Source organism: Sturnira hondurensis, unplaced genomic scaffold (assembly GCF_014824575.4).
Source record: "Sturnira hondurensis isolate 20B ecotype Veracruz unplaced genomic scaffold, ASM1482457v3 Scaffold0022017, whole genome shotgun sequence".
Classification (NCBI taxonomy): domain Eukaryota; kingdom Metazoa; phylum Chordata; class Mammalia; order Chiroptera; family Phyllostomidae; genus Sturnira; species Sturnira hondurensis.
Window position 1 is genome coordinate 3399600 of NW_028094648.1, and position 19769 is coordinate 3419368.

The following is a 19769-nucleotide window of genomic DNA, read 5'->3' on the forward strand; positions in this document are numbered from 1 at the left end:
TTTTTTTTTTTGAATTCTTGTTTCTTCATTCTTTTCTGTTTGGTTGTTTCTTTCTTCCTTCTGGTCCACTCCGTTGATTTGAGTCCCAATTTTCTTCCCATCACTATTGGTTCCCTGTGCATTTTCTTCATTGAACTTAGTGTAGCTTTCATTTTTTCATCTAATTTGTGCCCAAATTCAGCCATTTCTGTGAGCATCCTGATCACCAGTGCTTTGAATTGTGTATCTGATAGGTTGGCTAACTCTTGCTCGCTTAGTTGTATTATTTCTGGATCTTTGATCTGTTCTTCTATTTAGGCCTTTTTTTTTCTTGTTGAGCCTGTTAAGTAGTAAGGGGCAGAGCCTTAGTTGTTCACCAGGGCAGAGCAACCCAGTTGCTGAGTTATGATGCTGCATGTGGGGGTGGGGTCCAAGAGGGAACAATGGAGCTTGCTCTGCTCTCTCTCAGATTTCAGTCCCTTTCGCCACTTCCCTGAAGCAAACTGGGCCCTTCTGGTGCTGATTCCCGTGTGGGTGAGCTTATGTATGTTCTAGGACTCTCTGGTTCTCTTCAACAAACTCTTCTGTGAGGCTGGGAGTCTCTCTCTGTGCCTCAACCCCCACAAGTGATTTCAATCAGTGTTTTAAGGCTTTATTTCCGGGTGCTGGGACCCTAGGTTGTGCAGTCTGTCTGGCTCCCAGTTTTCTGTGTGAGCATGTGGGACCACCTGGTCAGCCAGCTGCCTTGTTGCCACCCTACACCCAGAGTCTTCCAACCGCTGCATGCCCCGGGGCTGCCCACTGCCATCTTGTGCACTGGAGGTGCCTTGCAAGCCCGGTGTCACCACTTCTTGTGCCATCACCCCTCTCCGCTCCCTCAGCCAGCTCGCTCTCCTCCACCTACCAGTCTGGATGAATGTCTATTTCAGCTCCTTGGCTGTCCAACTTTCACACAGTTCAATTTTCTGTCAGTTCTGGTTGTTATTTTGTCTCAAAATTTTTGTTGTCCTTATTTTGGTTGTTTGAGGAGGCACAGTGTGTCCGCCTGTGCCTCCATCTTGGCCGGTAGTCACCAAATCCTATTTTAGAAAAATTCACTACTCTCACATGTTTTGCAGATATCTTTGTTCTCAAGTTTTGCTTGTATTTTGACTTTATTTAAGAAATTTTTCTTCACTGAAAATTCTGTAATGCAATTCAACTCAACAATTATCCCTATCATTACTTCTCAATAGTTTGCAATGCTCATAAATAATGCAGTAAATTCTCCAATGTTTTATTCTTGTACTTTTTAATATGGTTCCTATTTTACATTATGATATTCATCTTTACTAATCAGAAAAAGGCAAATCCAAATGACAACAAGATTTTACCTCATATCTGTCAAGATGGTTAAATAAGAGACAAGTGTTGACAAAAACAGGAAGGAACTAGAACACTTGTACATTGTTGATGGGAATGCAGAATAGTGCAACCACTATGAAAAACAGTATAAAAGTTCCTCAACAAATTAAAAACAGAGGTACCATGTGACCCAGCAATGCAAGTTCATGGTATTTACCCCCCAAAATTAAAATAGGGATCGCATGTATTAGCACTTTCATCTTCATTGTAGCTCTCACTATTCACAACAGCCAAGGTGTGGAAGCAACCTCAACGCCTATTAACAGATGAGTGAATAAAGAAAATGTAATACACACATACCATTGAATAATATTCAGCCTTAAAAAGAAGAAATTCTACAATTTCTGACAACGTGGACCTTGAGGATTTAGCATAAAGACCTTGAGGACCTTATGCTACATAAAATTAGCCAGTCAGAAGCACTGCAGGATAGCATGATGCCACTTATGATATCATGCTACTATGTTATCATGCTTAATACCTTATATGAGGTATTAAATAAACATAGACAGATTCGTGAAATCCAAGAATGGTGTGATGGTTTCCAAGGGCTGGCAAGAGGGAAAAATAGGGGTCTTATTAATCAACAGACATAAATTTTCAAACCAATGAAATGAATAAGCTCTAGAGCCCAGTCGCATGACATTTACCTGCCAATGACAGGGTGCTATACACCTAAAATTTGTTGATAGGATAGGTCTCATGTTAAGTGTCTTTACTACAATAATAATTATATATATACATATATATATATAATTGAATGTTTACTGCAGGATAATGATTAAGATAGTGGTCCCAACATTTTCATAGTTTTCCTAAGGTTTTTTTAATGTTTTCAGTAAAGCTATTTGAATGACTCACTTTTAATCAATGGCATCATATTCCATATTAATGGAATTAATATTCCATGTTAATTAATGTTTATAATTATTTGAATATATTCCTGACTTTTATCATGTTCCATTGATGACATTTTATATTTGAATCAGTTGTATTTTTTTAGGTATTATAACTTTAAAATTTGTGTTAATATTTAGGAAGAATAATTTTCTGCATAAATTATTTAATCGACAAATCCTGATATTAGGTCCATTTTGAAGGAGAGGCCAAGACAAAGATTTCACCCAGGTAAATTAAATAAATTTGACTAAAGATGTATAGAAAGGTCAGCTCAGTAAGTTTTACAGTAGAGAAGGCAGAACACAACACAGAACAACTCTACACAGTTGTAGGTCCTAAAGCAAGCCACAGAAAGCCAAGTTAGAACTGGAAGAAGCTCAGCTCTTCCCCTTGGAGGTGCAGACTTACATGCAAGTGCCCACAGCACTACAGTCCTGCCTGGACACGTACTGGATGCCACTACACTGGCTGGGGCTCTTTTTTAACCTTAAACTTGCACAGCCCAAGAGCAGGAATTTTCTGTTTTGTTCATTGCACTATTTCCAGCACCAAGAACTGAGCCTGGAAAATAGTAAGAATTCAATAAACAATGAACAAAATAATAAAAAATAAATAAAAACAGACTCACAGACAGAGAACAGCCTGACAGCTGACAGAGGCAATGGGATTAGGAGACTGGGTGGAAAAAAAGTGAAGAAATTAAGCAATATATTTATATATATATATTTTTATTTATTTATTTATTTATTTTTAGACAGAGGGGAAGGGAAGGAGAAAGTGGGAGAGAAACATCAATGTGTGGGTGCCTCTCATGTTTCCCCTACTGGGCACCTGGCCTGCAACCTAGGCATGTGCCCTGACTGGGAATCGAACCAGCAACCCTTTGTTTCACAGGTCTGTGCTCAATTCACTGAGCTACACCAGCCAAAGCTATAAAATTTTTTCAAAAGTCATAGGCACAGTAGTGATTACCAGGGCTAGAAGAAGGTAAAAGAGGGATAAATGGTGACAGAAGGGGACCTGACTTTGGGTGGTGAACACACAATACAATATGCAGATGATGTATTATAGAACTATACACTTGAAATCTATACGATTTTATTAAACAATGTCACCACAATAAATTTCATAAAAGTTAAAAAATAAACTACTGATTGCTGAATAAATTAATGAAAAGATTTCTGGCATAAGGCACATGGTATATTTTGTCTGGAAACAGCCCTTTACCCATTACTCTCAATATCTTGAGTTAACACAGTTTGGCTGAACTTACAACTATGAAAATAGAACAAGGGTCAGTTCGGTCACTGGAAGTTACGCTAATCAGATCTTGAACAAGCTGCAAGGCTTTTGGTGCATTGCCTGTATTATTCTCTAGTTCCAGAAATTTCTTGGTTATTTAGGCAAGTATTTTTTCCCTACATGAGTAAAAGATAATCATATTTTTAAATCATTATTTGGAAGATATCTTGTTAAATTAATAGATTATTCTGAGAGAAGTTACATGTTTATATTTAGCTGCCCAACCCAATAATAGTCTTCCTATTTATTAAAGCTTTATTTTAAGACACTAAACAGCTTCATAATTTGTTTTTCACATAGATTTTGCATGTGAAGTATTTTATATATCATTTGCTTATTGTAAGTGTGATGTTTCCCTTCATTATATATTCTCATTGAATTTGTATATAGAAAGATATCCTATATGTAAATAAAGGGTACAGTTATATATTAATGAATGCTCTTATCAATCGTAATTAAATTTCCTTTAACTCTCTTGAGCTGTACAATTATGTCATTTATAGTGATAAATATTTTTTTCTTTCTTTTCTTTTTTTAATTTAATTCTTGTTCAAGTACAGTTTTCTATCTTATATTTCCAGCCCTGCCCGCCCCAGTGCTCCCCACCTGTGATAAATATTTTTAATATGCTTTCTACAACTAATTACAATTAGTTGTAGAAAACATATTAAAACAAAAAATTTGAGACAAAATAACAACCAGAACTGACAGAAAATTGAACTGTGTGGAAGTTGGACAGCCAAGGAGCTGAAATAGACATTCATCCAGACTGGTAGGTGGAGGAGAGTGAGGTGGCTGAGGGAGCGGAGAGGGGTGATGGCACAAGAAGTGGTGACACCGGGCTTGCAAGGCACCTCCGGTGCACAAGATGGCAGTGGGCAGCCCCGGGGCATGCAGCGGTTGGAAGACTCTGGGTGTAGGGTGGCAACAAGGCAGCTGGCTGACCAGGTGGTCCCACAGGCTCACACAGAAAACTAATTACAATTAGTTTTAGAAAATGAATAGCTAATAACTATTAGTTATTTTAAATTAAATAACTAATTTTTAAATTAATTAACAATTTTAAATTAATTAACTAAAATTAAATTAAATATCCTCACTCTGTTTTGACTAAAATTCTGGTATTACATTACAAGACTATATGTATATATAAATATATATAAATATTTTTGTCTGACTGGAAAAAGTCTAAGTGTTGTTTAATATAATGAGGACAGTTTGCTCAGCATTGATAGAAACTGACAGCCAAGGAGAGTGGGCTGGAATGCACATACATGAACAATGAGGACTTCACTGTACTAGTCAGTGGGGTGGTAGATGCTGTTGAGTGAGTATGAGCACTGTGTGGCCACCCCATTCAAAATGACTGAGTGAGTAGAGCGACAAATCTGCCTCAATTTTTTTTTTATTAAGCTTGAACATTCTTCTGTGGAAACTATTTGGATGATTCAGAAGGCTACAGCAACTGGTGATGAGTGCACCCACTCCTGCATCACCTCGCATGCAAAGTTTTTTGGTGGAACATCAAATCACCCAGGTGACTCAGACCCTTCTACACCCTGGATTTGGTGCCCTGCAACTTCTGGATTTCCCCAAAAGTAAAGTCCCCTTTGAAAAGGAAGAGATTTCAGATCATCAATAAGACTCAGGAAAATGTGACGGGGCAGCTGATGGCAACTGGGAGAACTGTGTGCCTACTTTGAAGGGGACTGAGGTGTAATTATTCTATGTATGGTTCTTGTATTCCTTCAATGGATGTCTCTATTTTCATATTACATGAAAATATGGATACATATTGGAAAATATGGATACATTCTGGACAGACCTCATGTGTATATGAGCGTGTGTGTATATGTGTATACATATGTGTACACATACACACATATAGAGCAAGCTAAAAAATTTAGGCAATGTATGTTGACCATTTCTGGCTATCATATAATTATTATTTTGAGTTAACATTGGGAACTATTAACAGATTTCCTACTACCAAACATGACTGTGTGTCAGCTTAGTGCCAGAATTACTAATGCCACATGGTAATATTGTACAGTATATTGTGATATATCACAAGGTAACGGGGTGGGGTGGGCCAGATCACTGAGGAGCAGAGGAGGGTACCTCAGCCAACATCTTCCCCCACAAGGTCATGGAGGAAAACCCGAGGCGGCAGTCTGAAGCAGTAGCGAGCAAAAAAGCCTGTTTCTCCAGAAGGAGATGGGAAGTGCCGAAGACAGCCCCGGATCAAAACCAGAGCTGGGGGAGCTTCCGCACACCAAGGGACGGTAAAAACTGGTGACCCAGCCAGAAGGAGCTTATACAGAGCCTCCGTGAGCTGTGGGGGCTAGGACGCCCTGCCCCGGGCTGAGGCGCTTGTTGTGCACCTGGGCACGGCTGGGAAACTTCTGCCCCCTGCTGCAAAATGGCAGTCAAAAGATGGTCAAAGACACTGGGGAGCTGACACACGTGTCAGACACTGGCACACGTTGGTGCAATAGCCTTTTGCTCTGTCATGCATAGATTTCTGTGGCAAGTCTCTGAAGTGGACCATGAAGGAAAAACGTGGTCTTTTCCCCTCCCCTCGCTAGTCTGGTTTGCTGCAGCGGGCCTGAATTCCTGCCGCCGGGTGGGCCCTTGGAGCCACGTGGTTTGGGAAACGTTCCTGGCAACACGGAAAGCCGCAGCAGTGCTGGCTGATGCAGCTCGGCCCTGCCTGGCCAGGCACACACAGACTCGGGAGAGATGCCTGGAGCTGAACTGTGACTGGAACCTGCCAAGCGGCTTGGATGAGCATATTGTAGCCACCTGTGTTTCCCAAAGGATGGCACTTATAATGGGAAAAGGGATTCCAGGCGCTTTCTGGAACTGGTCTGGAAGAGAGTAACAGGACTATTTGTCTTTGGGTATTTTAATGGGAGTGGGGCTCTGAGATAGAAACCTGCCAGTATTTCAAAATTGTACAGACTTTAAACAAGCAACCCCTTTCCTTTGGAAGTTCTGCCTATAGGTGATGAGCAGTAGAACCCCACTGACTGTTCTGCAACAACACCGGCTCTTCTGTAACAGTAACAGCATGAGTGACCAACTTATATTTTAATAAAGAAAGATTCGTAAGTGCAATTTCTGTGCAGCTTTGTGTAAAGGAGAATGTATGTATCTGTGGGGGTGTACACGCATGCTTATACTGTGCCAGCCCTGAAAATGCAACGATCAAGTCTCTGACTTTAGGAGTGTAATTAACTGATGGTCCCTGTTGTAGGAGACTGTTTTGCAGGGCATGGGCCCACCTCCCACTCAGAGATGCACAGGACCCAAACCCACGGTTCTCCTGGGGAGAATCAGGCTTGCAATGTACCTAGGCCGCTTTGAGACTTGCTTTTGCTAAAACTCCCTCACCCTGAATTGAGACAGAAAGTGCTTACTGTAACTTCCTAAAACCCACGCTAAAACTCCCCAGTATGGAGTGTAACGTATTCAACTAATTTTTCTTTTCATTGAAAAATATTCTTCTTCTGTGATGTGATTAGTGGCATTGGTCCTTTGTTTGCTGTAAAAGGTAACCACCTAAAGCCAAAAGGTACATAGTAAATGAGGAACATCACGTAATGTGCCCAAAAAAGACATAAAGGCCTGTCATGGTGGAGGCCGGGGCTTTTGGCTCCTCTTGAGAGTGAAGCCGCCTTTTCTTCCACAGGACTCCGTAGTCCATGTGAATGTCTCTCCCTCATCCACAATGTCACAGATCCCAGGAGCTGGGGTCCACATCATCCTGTAGCTAAATTCTCAAATCCATCATGGCTTTTGCTCCACAGCCAAATGCCCTGTGGGCTTTTCTCAACTAGTAACTGAGCACAGCAGGGATATTAAAGTAACGTTGGCCAAAGATGCCCTATGAGCCTTGCTGAACTTCCTCAGAACTGTGCTAAAGTCTAATGCTCATACTCCCAACCTATTTTTCCTTCCTTCCCCTCTTTGTAAGAAATCAGACATGCTGGGCAGACTCATAGCTCTACCAGCTCCCTCAATTACCCATCCTCCTTCATGGTCAAGTCTCCCATATTAGTACCCACTTTTCAATGGATCACAAGAGAACCTAGAGTAGCCAAAGAAAAGTGGTAGTTAGATGAAGATTTGGGACTGGTTCACAGTGAAAAACAGACTCTAAAAGGGAGTTAATGGCTCACTATGAGAGTCACAGGCCTCTGGAGTAGCTTCCAGAAAGGACTTTGTCTTCAGTAATGGAAGGACAGAATCAATTAAGCTGTAGGCTAATCTAATCACTAGCAGTCGGAGCTCGAGGCATTTAAATGCTCAAGAAAGCCAGGTCTCTTACACAAAGATGAGGACTATGGTAGGGACATCCAAGAACCCTGCTCAGGAGACCATTGTCTGCCTTGACACCTCTGAGGATGTTGGCTCTATGGTCCCACCCCTGACTTCTCTGGGCCTATAGCAAGTGGTCCCTCATCAGCCACACCCACCTTTTTTCTCGGCTTCCAGACAAATCACCCAGGTTAAATCCCAGCATTAATTGACTGAGAATATTCTATGATAATAAAGATAACAGACTACATATTAAAAGAACTGGAAGAATTAGGTAGTGTGTACCAGTAGAAGCCAGGCAAGAATTCTTAGCATTGAATTTTTAGGCTGCTTAATAGAGATGTCTAGAATATAAGACTGGGTAAGAGTTCATTGATTTGGGGATATTTTCTCAGGATGTAAAATTAACAGCCCAGAAAGGATACAGGGACTGTGCCTAACTAACTGATGGCATGGCTCTTACAAACATAGAAAAGGTGACAGACACAATCAGAAAAGGGTTGTGGACAAAGAGGGACCACATACTAAACCTAACAAGCTTAGGGGAGGCCTGTGTGGCAGCCTGACAAACTCAGACACCTAAAGTAAACACATTGGATGGTCTGGAATTAAAACTTTTAAAGCTAAAATTAGTTTATGGCAGGTAGTCATGTCCTAGGCTAGAATCTTCCCTGACGAAAATCAGTCTTTACCTTAATTGAGCCTGTCTGCTGTCTTTTAGCATCTATAACAACATAACTTGGAAATGTCAAGATAACTTCCCCTTCCTCAAACCTCTCAGGCACAACCCACAAATCTCTTCCCTGTTATCGTTATTTGTTAATAGTTAACTATTAACCATCCTGTACCCACCCATGTAAAAGAAATATGTCTATCATTTTACTTTTTTATCTAATCCCAGAGGATGCCTCCTTTTGCTGTCTCCTGACTTCCTAATCTAACGCTAATGGATTTATTATAACCCCTTATGCCTCCTTTTTATTGTAATGTATAAAATATGGCCCCAAACTGACATTTTCCACATATTTTCTCAATCTGTGAAGTGTTGGCTTCTCAGCAATTGCCTATTTGACTCAAATTCTTATAGGTCTGGACATTTCTTACATTGACAGTGTAAATTTCTGAGTTTCTCTGGCGAATAATGAAGAAACAACGGACTGAGGGGTGCAGGCAGATTAGAATAGACATTTTACATGAGATCAAAGACTCACCACAACATGTTCCACAGGAAAGGCCAAAAGACACAACTTTCACCAAAGCCACTAGGAACTAGTGGTGGTGGTGGCATGAGCATAAAAAAAAAAAAAAAAAAAAATCAGAGGCAGCTGCAGGCCAGGGCTGATGACAAAAGAAATGGCCACAGAGCTGGACTCATTAACATATACAAGGATAATATGGCCTCAGAAGAGTCAAAGTCAAGTGGCCAGACTTAACTACCTGAGTCTCAGAGGCCACAGTTACTAGAAAATTGATCATGTAGGAGAGGCAGACAAGGAGCTTGACATGCAGAAAGTTTTAGAGATAGTTAATCGAGCATGGGAACCAGGTAAAAAGGTAGCCAGCAAAGGTGCTGCAGCTTCCACAACATCTGCAATTAGAAAGAGGCAAGAATGGACATGTGGGAAGCTAAAGTGACTGCCACCATACAAAATTAAAACCCCTGGCTGAGTTCTCACACCTGAGCCAATTTTCAGATTGGACCCCGGTGCCTGAAGAGGAAATATTCTGTAATGTGCAGATATACACCATGATGTTTCTCTTAGTCTTTCCCCAAAGAGAACTGTGGCAATGAACTCAGTGGACTAGGCATTGAAGAAAATGTATTACTGAGACTTTTCAAAGACTATGAGATACAGGGTCTGTGTTGCCATAGATACCACCATGGCCCTTCTGCCAGAGTAGGGACTCATGGGTCAGGTGATAATAAATACAGTCCTAGCTAAAGTCTAGCTTCCAGTGACCCACTATGTCTGCAGACCCACACAGTGGTCATTTTCCCAGACTCGATGTATACAATTGGAATTAATAAACTGGCAGTTGAATAACCCCTACATTGCATTCCTGGCCTGTGGAGTACGAGCCATCCTAGTAGAAAAGGTCAAATGAAAACCTCTGAAATGAAAGCCCCTACCTCACCCCAACCAAACAAATGAAACAGAGACTAGTGATGTGATTGAGGACCTAAAGGATGCAAGGGTCGCACTCTCTACCATATCTCCATTTAATTCACAGGTCTGAAACAAACTAAATGCATTCTGAAAAATAACTGCAGACTACTTCAATCTTCATGAAAGAGTAGTCTGATCATAGGTGCTATGCTAAAGGTGGTATCATTGCTAGGACGGATTAATAAGGGTATTGAGTTAGGGAACACACTCTTTTTCATTCTAATTAGAAGAGAGGATCCATTTCCAGGGCTTTTTAGGCTTTACCTCAGGGCTTTTCAAGTTTCCTGCCCAGTGTCATTATGTAGTCTGAAGAGATCTAACCCATCTGAACATTTAAGAATACATAGAGGGAAGTGGGGAACACTGGGGCTGGGCTGGGCATACTGGTGGGCTGAGATGGGAGTAAAAGACAGAAAACTGTACTCGAACAACAACTAAAATAAATTTTAAAAAGAGAATACATAACACCAACCCATTACATCAATGAAACCATACTTTTTGGGGGGCGGGGAATGAGCAAGAGGTGTCCGGGATGCTGAAGACCTTGCTGGAATCCATGCACTCTAGAGGGTGAGAAGTAAACCATATGAATGCTTGAGACATGTGACTTCTGTGACATTTTTAGAGGTTCAGCCAAGAAATGCAGTATCAGAATAAGAGACAAGCTGCTGAGTGGTTTATTTCCTATCACAATAAAGAAAGTATAATACTCTTTGGCTTCTAGAGGTAATGCATGTCATACTGGTAGATAAGCAATCAGCCCATATTTTGAGTTACATGAAAGGCCTCAGCTTTGAGTGAGTCCCAGAGAAGGAAAGGATTCTGCAACAAATTCAAACTGTGACACAAGAGACATTACTCCTTGAGTCATACTATGCAGCAGACACTATGATGCTGGTATGTAAGTGCTGGGAAATGATACTGTATAGAGTTATTGCAAGACCCAGTGAGAGAATCACAACACAGACCCATAGTATTCTAAAACAAGGTCACAGCATTCTTACTAGAGAATTATGCAGCCTTTGAGAAACTATTACAGACACATTAATGAGTTCTAGTATAATTGGGAGGCTTGACCATGGGACACAATATAACCATATACGTACAACTGTCATTATAAACTGGATTCTGTTGGACTTGCCAAATCATAAAGTTGGGCTTTCCCAGTAGCAGTTCACCATAAAATAAAAATTATACATTTGGGAATGAATATGAGTAGGACAAGGAGGCACAAGGAAGCTGCCTGAAAAGTATCCCTTTTTGGACTTGCATTTAGAGCTATACGAGTATGTCACAGAAAAATCCAGCTGGACCAGAAGGAAAAAGACTGACCTTGTTTTACACATAGGTGAGCAAAAACACACATGAATGTATTTCAGACACAATGAGGGGTATGTCTGAAAGACAGTGGAGAGGGGAATTCTCCCCGGTGAGTAGAGCTAATTCAGTGTACCTGGTCATCAGCTTTAGGTGAGATTGAAATGAAAGTGGTATGAACTGGAGAATATATAGTATTTTTGGCATTACTGTGTCTTGGATTTCTTAAAGAGTTTGCCTATTTTTGATGCTATAAAATATTATAAAAATACACATAAAAGATACTGTTTGACTCCTATATTTCCCTTGTTAATCTTTCTTAGTCGTGTATATTAGTTTTATTTCAGAAAATAACTTACCTGCTACTAAAATGGTTACTCTTCTTTATTTTTGTTATTTTATTCCTTACTCAACCTTTTCTGTTCACCCACTTTGAGTTTATCTCATATATGTCTCTTACAAAGACATATAGTTGAGATTTTTGTTGATATTGGAACGTAAAATAATTGTCTTAATGGTAAAGTTTAATTCATGCACATTTATTGATACAATGTATTTTGACTTAATCCTGACAAGCTAGTTGATACTACAATGGCCTTTTGTAACGAGATGTGTGTTTTTATGTTTTTATTAAATGTTACACCATTCCTCTGAAAACTTCTGTAGACGGGGCGGCCATCACACTCCAGCATGTGACTGCTGCTGTACAAACGCCTGAGGTTAACTTGAACTTTGCCCATTTAGGTGACATACTATTTTGTCCAAGTAATCAATCTCATTTATTTTTTGAGATTCAATGATTTACCATTTTATGCATAGATTACATGCATCTTCTCGTTTATTATTACTTAAATGCACTTTCTCTGGATTTAAACTTTACTTCTTGCCTATCAGTAGCCTCCTGGCCCCATAATTCCCTGTTTCTGAAGCTCCTCCTTCAATTATCTGAACACTTTAAGTACCCTCCACATAAAAATTAAATTTGTTTGTTTTATTTTTTTCAACTTTAAACTAGATTAAGCTGGGTTTCTGTTACTTGCAAATGAAAAAAAAAAAAAAACTAATACAGTTTCCAAAGTAGACAACATGTAGACATTTGGAAGTAACAAAGTTAAGGTTAAAACATCTTAGCTGTGCTTTGAAAATACTGGAACAAAAGTTCAGACTGGAATGCTTTCATGTCAGTCTGTAGTAATATACCCTAAGCACTCACTGTATCCCTAAGATCTTGCACAGTGTCTAGCACTTGCAGGATATTTCCTGAGACTCACTCAGCCTCAATTATCTACCATGTGAAAGGAGAAGTGTAGTAATACTTATATCACAATAAGTATTACTACATAACAGGCATAACAATTCAAAACAATGCATTTAGAACATTTAGTTTCATGCATGGCAAAATGTACTGACAAACTAAGAAGTACTGATTAACAGTGAAATGTTATTAGTAGTATTAATAATGAAGGACTAAATTAAATTCAAATGGCAGCTTTTTAGTGAGTAGTGATAATTTCTTAAACTATTTAAATTTATTAATGATTCCCTGGCTAGTGTGGCTCCATGGATTTAGTGCCAGCCTGAACCAAAGTAGCCAAAGTGTCACTGGTTTGGTGACCAAAGGGTTGACGGTTTGATTCCCAGTCAGGGCACATGCCTGGGTTGTGGGCCAGATCCCCAGTAGGGGGCACACAAGAGGCAACCACACATTGATGTTTCTCTCAATCTCTCCCTCCCTCTTTCTCTCTAAAATCTTAAAAAAATAAATTTATAAAATGATTAAACTAAAAACCACACTATCTAATCATTTATATAGAACTTAAAATGTTTATGGGCTGAAAAAGATTTGTAGGTAAAAAAATATGGGATTAGAGTTTAGTCAATATTTGACTATTCCTTGTCCTCAAAGATTATTAGATCTAACACAATTTTTAGAGGGAACATGTGTCGATGCCATAGTAAACGTGGGCTCCAACAAACAGAAGCACTATGGTATTGTGGAAAGGTAGCAGGTATAGTCTTTGAATAAAACCCAAGAAATGCAATGAGGCTGAAAACAGACCTGTTGGCAGGTACCTGACTCCTCCCCAAGACTTCCCAACTCAAGAACATTAGGACATGATTAGCGAAGTCAACACAGAATTTTACACTTCATTATGAATGAGTCATCACACACACAAAAAAAAGTTGACTGAATTCATCTCAAGAAGAAAAATAAATGTCAAAACTTCTATAAGGCAGGGAATTCTGTCATTTGTGGAGTGAGTTAAAAAAACATATGAAATCATTATTTTCACCATTGTCCTAAATTAAAGAGGATCCAGAAAATCTTTCTTCCGACTCTCCTAGTCCTGTCCTTCCAACAAGTTATTCCAAATCTAGCCTAATGTGGGTGTGCTCTTTTAAAATAAGTTATATAATAAATAAAAATTACATTCCCCCATAATATCTTCTGAATGTCCATAACTCATTATTGATACCAACAAGATGGTCAATATAAGAATAAAATGTTTCAGAAATGCAGGGTATTAGCCACTGTACTTTTTCCTGTACTTACTATGTTTTACATCAATAGAGGATCAACAACATAAAGAGATTTTTCTAACCTGGTTTCTCATTATTTTTGCCTGTTTCCTTTCTTTCCTTAAAGATGTTTTGATTATAAATAAAACTGTTGACTCTGTCTAAATGTAATTAAAGGTAAAGCTCAAAGTACGTACTGATGGTCCCACAGTAAAGGAATCTATTGGACACCTGTGCTGGCAAATACTATTTTGTGCACGAGAATGAAATCCCAAAAGCATGAGCCATGTTCAGAGGTACTAGGGGCTGGCAAGATCAAATGACAGCAAGCTTATTTAGAAAATGATATCACCAAAACCTGAATGGTTCCCAGTAGGACAAAGCATGAGTCAAAGCCAGGAAACAAACTTGAAACAATGCATTATCCTTACGACCCTCTGATACTTTTAAATACTACAGGGAACATGACAGCACCATATCACCTTTGTCAATGGCTCCCTTCCGCTTGGCTTTGGAAACTATTTTCTCCTGGAGGAAAATAATGCCATAGCATCCCGTTTAACCGTAAGTAGAGGACCAAACTCTCTATTACTGCCAGTGAATGTTTGGTCATTATCTTTTCCTGAAAGAATGGGTTGATCAGCAGCTAACATGGAATGCTATTATTCAGTATAACCATTTTTTAATGTACTCATTAAAATGCATCTTGCATAATCATGGCCTAAATTTCTAAACTTAAAAAATAAAGCTCTTCTTATGCGCTTCTAAAGCATCCATTTTTTTTAAACTTTTCTCTTTAGGTTCAACTAACACTTAATCAGGCCTTCCTATGTGTCAGAGAATGAGCTGCACAATTTCACAGGCAGTGGCATACCTGCTACACGGAGGCTTGTGGCCATGGATTATGCTCCCTGACACGGAACTAGATAATGTAAAAAGTAAAATCTATTCATGCAGGTTATATAATCTTACAAACATTGTTAAAATACCTGCTATAACAACATTTATGTATTATAATTTTTTATCTCTAAGTCATTACCTATCAGGTGGTGGATTTCATATTCTTAAATTACCCCGATTTAGAATTCTTGTCAGTGTTGTATTCCAAAAATTGTTACAAAAATATATATATTGGCCTAGGAACATAATTCTTAAATTAATAATAAATCATATTATTACCTAAAGCAAGAAAAGCAATGTAAGCAACATGTAATAAAAGGCTATAGTAAAGGCACATTTTTAGGGAAAGGATAATTTATTTATAGAATAATTCAGACCACCACCCCTTCCCATTTTCTGTTAACTGGTATGTGCGTATGTGCATATAGATAGATACAGATATAAAGATAGATGTAGATATATAGATATATAAATTTTATTTAATATTCCCATTCCTTTTCCTTCTCTATTAAAATAGTGCAAAATCTAAAGTAGATGTAATAGTATTTTTCCTCAATATCAATGTGTTTTCCTAAGTCTTGGTTGAACAAATAAATTACAAAATATTGAGAACATTAGACATTTAATTTTATGTGAGTTTAGAATGAAAATATAAATTTAAAATGAGAATATATGTGGAAAATAAACACATACCTCAATATACAATAAAATTCTTATGCTTATATTTAAAAAAATAAAAGGTAGGGAGAAGTGCTAAGGATAACAAGATTAGTTTGAGATAATATATTTCAGTAAATTGAATACAGTATAGCTTCTATTATAAAATCCAATTTAAATATAAATTTTTACATTTTATCATGATGATTTAGTTTCCTCAGGAAAGAAATACATATTTTGAAATTTGTATTATAATAATAATTACAGTTTAATAACATTAGAATGTATAAATCATGATCACACACATTCTGTCATTAAATTCTCACACCAAGAGATGTACATTAATATCATATTTTTTTATAAGATAGGAGACCATTTAAGGTCCCACCAATAGATGGCAATACAAAAGGAAATTAAAACCAGATCTTCTGGTGTCAGGACTTTTCTTTAAGGTATGATGCTTCTGAATAACACTGCCTCTTACAGAACTATATTTTAACACTGTTCACTGCTCTTCATTAAGGAAGAAAACAAGGTGGCATTTTTTTTAAAAAAGCCTTAGATAAAACAGGTCCAAATCATACCCATGTCACTGACTTGTACAGCTTTAAACAGGATATGCAACTTTGTACTATGACTCCAAGGTTTCTCATCTGTAGACAGACATCTAGAGCGACTACCTTATGGAGATGCTCACTTAACTAGACAAGAGTCATATAGCAACTAATGTATTATAAGTTCTCAAAGTATGTGAATTCTGCATTCCCCTTTGCATAAGCTCGTTTTGATATTTAAAAGTTTTTAAATGACAACCATGATTATATTGAAATGTAATATTACATGATTATCATTTTCTCTTAATTTAATGTTCATAGTTTCAACTAAAACAAGTAACTGAGGAAAAAACCTTCAAGAATATATCATACATTTTTGGTGGAGTTTTTAGGGCTTTCTGTATAAAGAATCATGTCATCTGCAAAACATGACATTTTTACTTCCTTCCCAAATTTTGTTGCCTCTCATTTCTTTCTCTTGCCTGATTTCTCTTGCCTGATTGTTCTGGCTAGGACTTCCAGTACCGTGTTGAATAAGAGTTGTCAGAGTGGAAATCCTTCACTCATACGTGGGGTATAAAACTGAAAGCAACAAGNTTCTCTTAATTTAATGTTCATAGTTTCAACTAAAACAAGTAACTGAGGAAAAAACCTTCAAGAATATATCATACATTTTTGGTGGAGTTTTTAGGGCTTTCTGTATAAAGAATCATGTCATCTGCAAAACATGACATTTTTACTTCCTTCCCAAATTTTGTTGCCTCTCATTTCTTTCTCTTGCCTGATTTCTCTTGCCTGATTGCTCTGGCTAGGACTTCCAGTACCGTGTTGAATAAGAGTTGTCAGAATGGAAATCCTTCACTCATACGTGGGGTATAAAACTGAAAGCAACAAGAAAAAAAAAAAAAAAACAAGAACTCATAGATACAGACAACAGAATGGTGGTTACCAGAGAGAAGGGGGATGGACAGTTGGAAGGGGGAAGGGGGAAGAGTAAGGGGTCAAATATATGGTGAGAGAAGATGGTTTGACTCTGGGTGGTGGGCACACAGTGCAATATACAAATGACGTATCATAGAATTGCACTCTCGAAAACTATATATTAACCAATGTCATCCCAATAAATTTAACACTAAAAAACCTTTTTAAAAAACACACAAGACAGAAAATAATTGTGTGAATATTAGGAATTTTTTTTAATTGTAGCTAAGTGAGAGTTAAAGAATAAAAGCTCCTAGTTAGGGAGTAGGTTTTATTTGTCCACTGATGACGGATTTGTCAGAATCCTCCATTTAATCATGGAAGTCTCTCAGTAGCTTTTCTCAGAGACTCTTAGTTCATATCATTTAGATTAAATGTATAGGCGGAGGCTCTGGTCCTGCCCAGCCCAGCATTGAGCTTCCAGACCTCGGGGTTCGCTGTTCAGAACTGAGCTGTCAGCGCTCAGATTTTCTGCGCTCAAGTCTGATGCCTGTTCGTGCATCTTCTGCGCGGACCATGTGGCCTCTGTTCACCATCACTGTGGATCTGCTTACCAACAGGCTATCCAAGTACCTGTATGCCCACTTTGTAATGTGCCTGTGCCTGTGGCCGGAGGGGAGCTCCCTGACCACACTGTGTGGGAGCACAACAACCAAGACTGTCGCTCAGATCCAGCACAGCAAAAACTAATGGTCTTCACCAACAAGTGTGAACATTCTGGCTGCCATGGCAGGAAATGATGAAGCTGACCTGTGTGCACTGTGGCTGAACCTTCTGCATCAAGCATTGTCACCCACTGGACCGTGATTGCTCTGGGGTGGGGCACCCAACCAGCCGGGCGGGACATGCTGCCATCTCCAGAGGAGGTCTGGCTTCTTTTACAAACACCTTCCCCAGCCCGAGTCGGACCTTGCCTTCATCTACTTCTCCCAGCAGAACCACAGTTGACTCTCTGTTACGCACTACCCCTCTAGGGATTGCTTTGCAGAATGGCTGGAGCAAGAATGGGGCTCTGCAGCAAGCCCTGGAACTGCTCCTGGCAGAGCACAAACCCCAGGTTGCAAGTTCTCTGGAGGAAAACAACTTAGCTTTAGCACAAGCACTGTCAGCCAGTGAGTCAGAGCATAGACAGCAGCAGGGCCCACAGGGAGAGGAGGCCAGCAGCAGCCTGGAGTGAAGATGAGGAGTGACACAGAGGATGTTTTCAGGGAGCATTAGGAGAAAGAGCTTGTGGAACTGAGCCAATAGAAGGCACTGCTGGCCTCTCCAGCTGCATGGGAGAGAGCAGCTACGAACTCTTCCCTGGTTTGCCCCCCAGAGCATGCTGGCCAGGCCCTGCTCAACCTGCTGCAACATGTCACCCCTCCTACACTGTTGCTGCCCCCACGTGTAGGGACAGGGAGGGGCCTGGAAGAATAATATATATCAGTAGTTAATAAGTCAAAGAGATTAAATAAATAAAAAAGGGGCAGAGCAGTGTGTAGAAACTCCATGTTCTGAAAAATCTTTAACTGTTTCATGACATGACGCAAATTTCATCAGTGTCACTTCACATACAGAATCTGTTCTTAGTGACAAGTCAAGGCAAGTGCTATAGAATAGCCAGGTAACTGAACCAATGTATTAGGGAAGTCAAAGTAAAGGAAGACAACATAGTGTGCGATGAAGAAATGAGAGTGAATGAGAGGAGCACTAAGCATCTTCTGCATGGGATGCTGACTTCAGATGAAGTGGAAAAGGGTGGTCACAGAAAATGTGCTAAGGAAATGTCAACACATGGTTGACATTTCATCCGAAGTGACAGGAAAGTAAGACCTTTGGATTTCTACCAAGGGACAGTGTTTCCTCCTTGCCCTAGCACCCTTGGTATAGCTGGAGGGGCCGCCACGGCTTAGAATGTTTACTGAGATTGGTCAAATAACAAAGAAAGTCTTTATAAAAATCACAGAACATAGATCAAAGTGGTGGGAATAAAAACATCAGCTAAGCATCAGATCCTTATTTTAACACTCCTTAAATAATAAATCAAAACCCTATCTGAAATGGGGCCAAATACATGATGATGGAAGATGATTTGGCTTTTGGTGGTGGGCACACAGTGCAATATACAGCTCGTGTATCATAGAAATATATACATGAAACCATATATTCTTATTAACCCAATGTCACCTCAATACATTTAATTTAAAAAGTTATTTAAAAACTTATCTGATCACTATTAGCAAATTGTAACACAGTGCATATGATGCACTTCACTTCCTCCTTTCTTTTACGAGGTTGGTCCCTGAGTCCTTTGCTGCTTTGTTTTTATAATATATCCTATATTCTTTCCTCTCCCCGCAGTCTCACTGTACCCACTCTAAGCCAGCCCCTCATGATATCGGACCTAAATTACTGGACCTGCCTCATCTTCCCTGCTTATTGTCATTCCAATTTTACCCTAAGAGTCAGTGCTACCAGCTTCTAAATCTTCGGAGAACTACTTGTTAAAACAAATTTATTTTTCAGCTTTTCCCACTTAACTCAAAGAGTGCCTCAGGTCCCTCAGTTACCACTCATTCAGCAACTTACCAGCTCCAGAAATGCACTAAATTCATTTTGTACCTCTTATTTAAAGACACCATCACACACAGTTTTTAGTATTAAAGTGACAATCCATGTAAAAGAGCTAAGGCTGTCATAGAAGTCACTTTGATACAAATTTTAGAAGTTTTATAAACCATACACTACAAAAAAGGATAATAAAATGAATTTACTACAGGGG

General features: G+C 39.1%; 1 pseudogene; it reads left to right on the top strand.

Annotated features, from left to right (window-relative positions):
• The first annotated feature begins 5734 nt into the window (after positions 1-5734).
• On the top strand, positions 5735-18182 carry LOC118978595 (AN1-type zinc finger protein 2B-like; annotated as a pseudogene).
• Positions 18183-19769: the final 1587 nt, after the last annotated feature.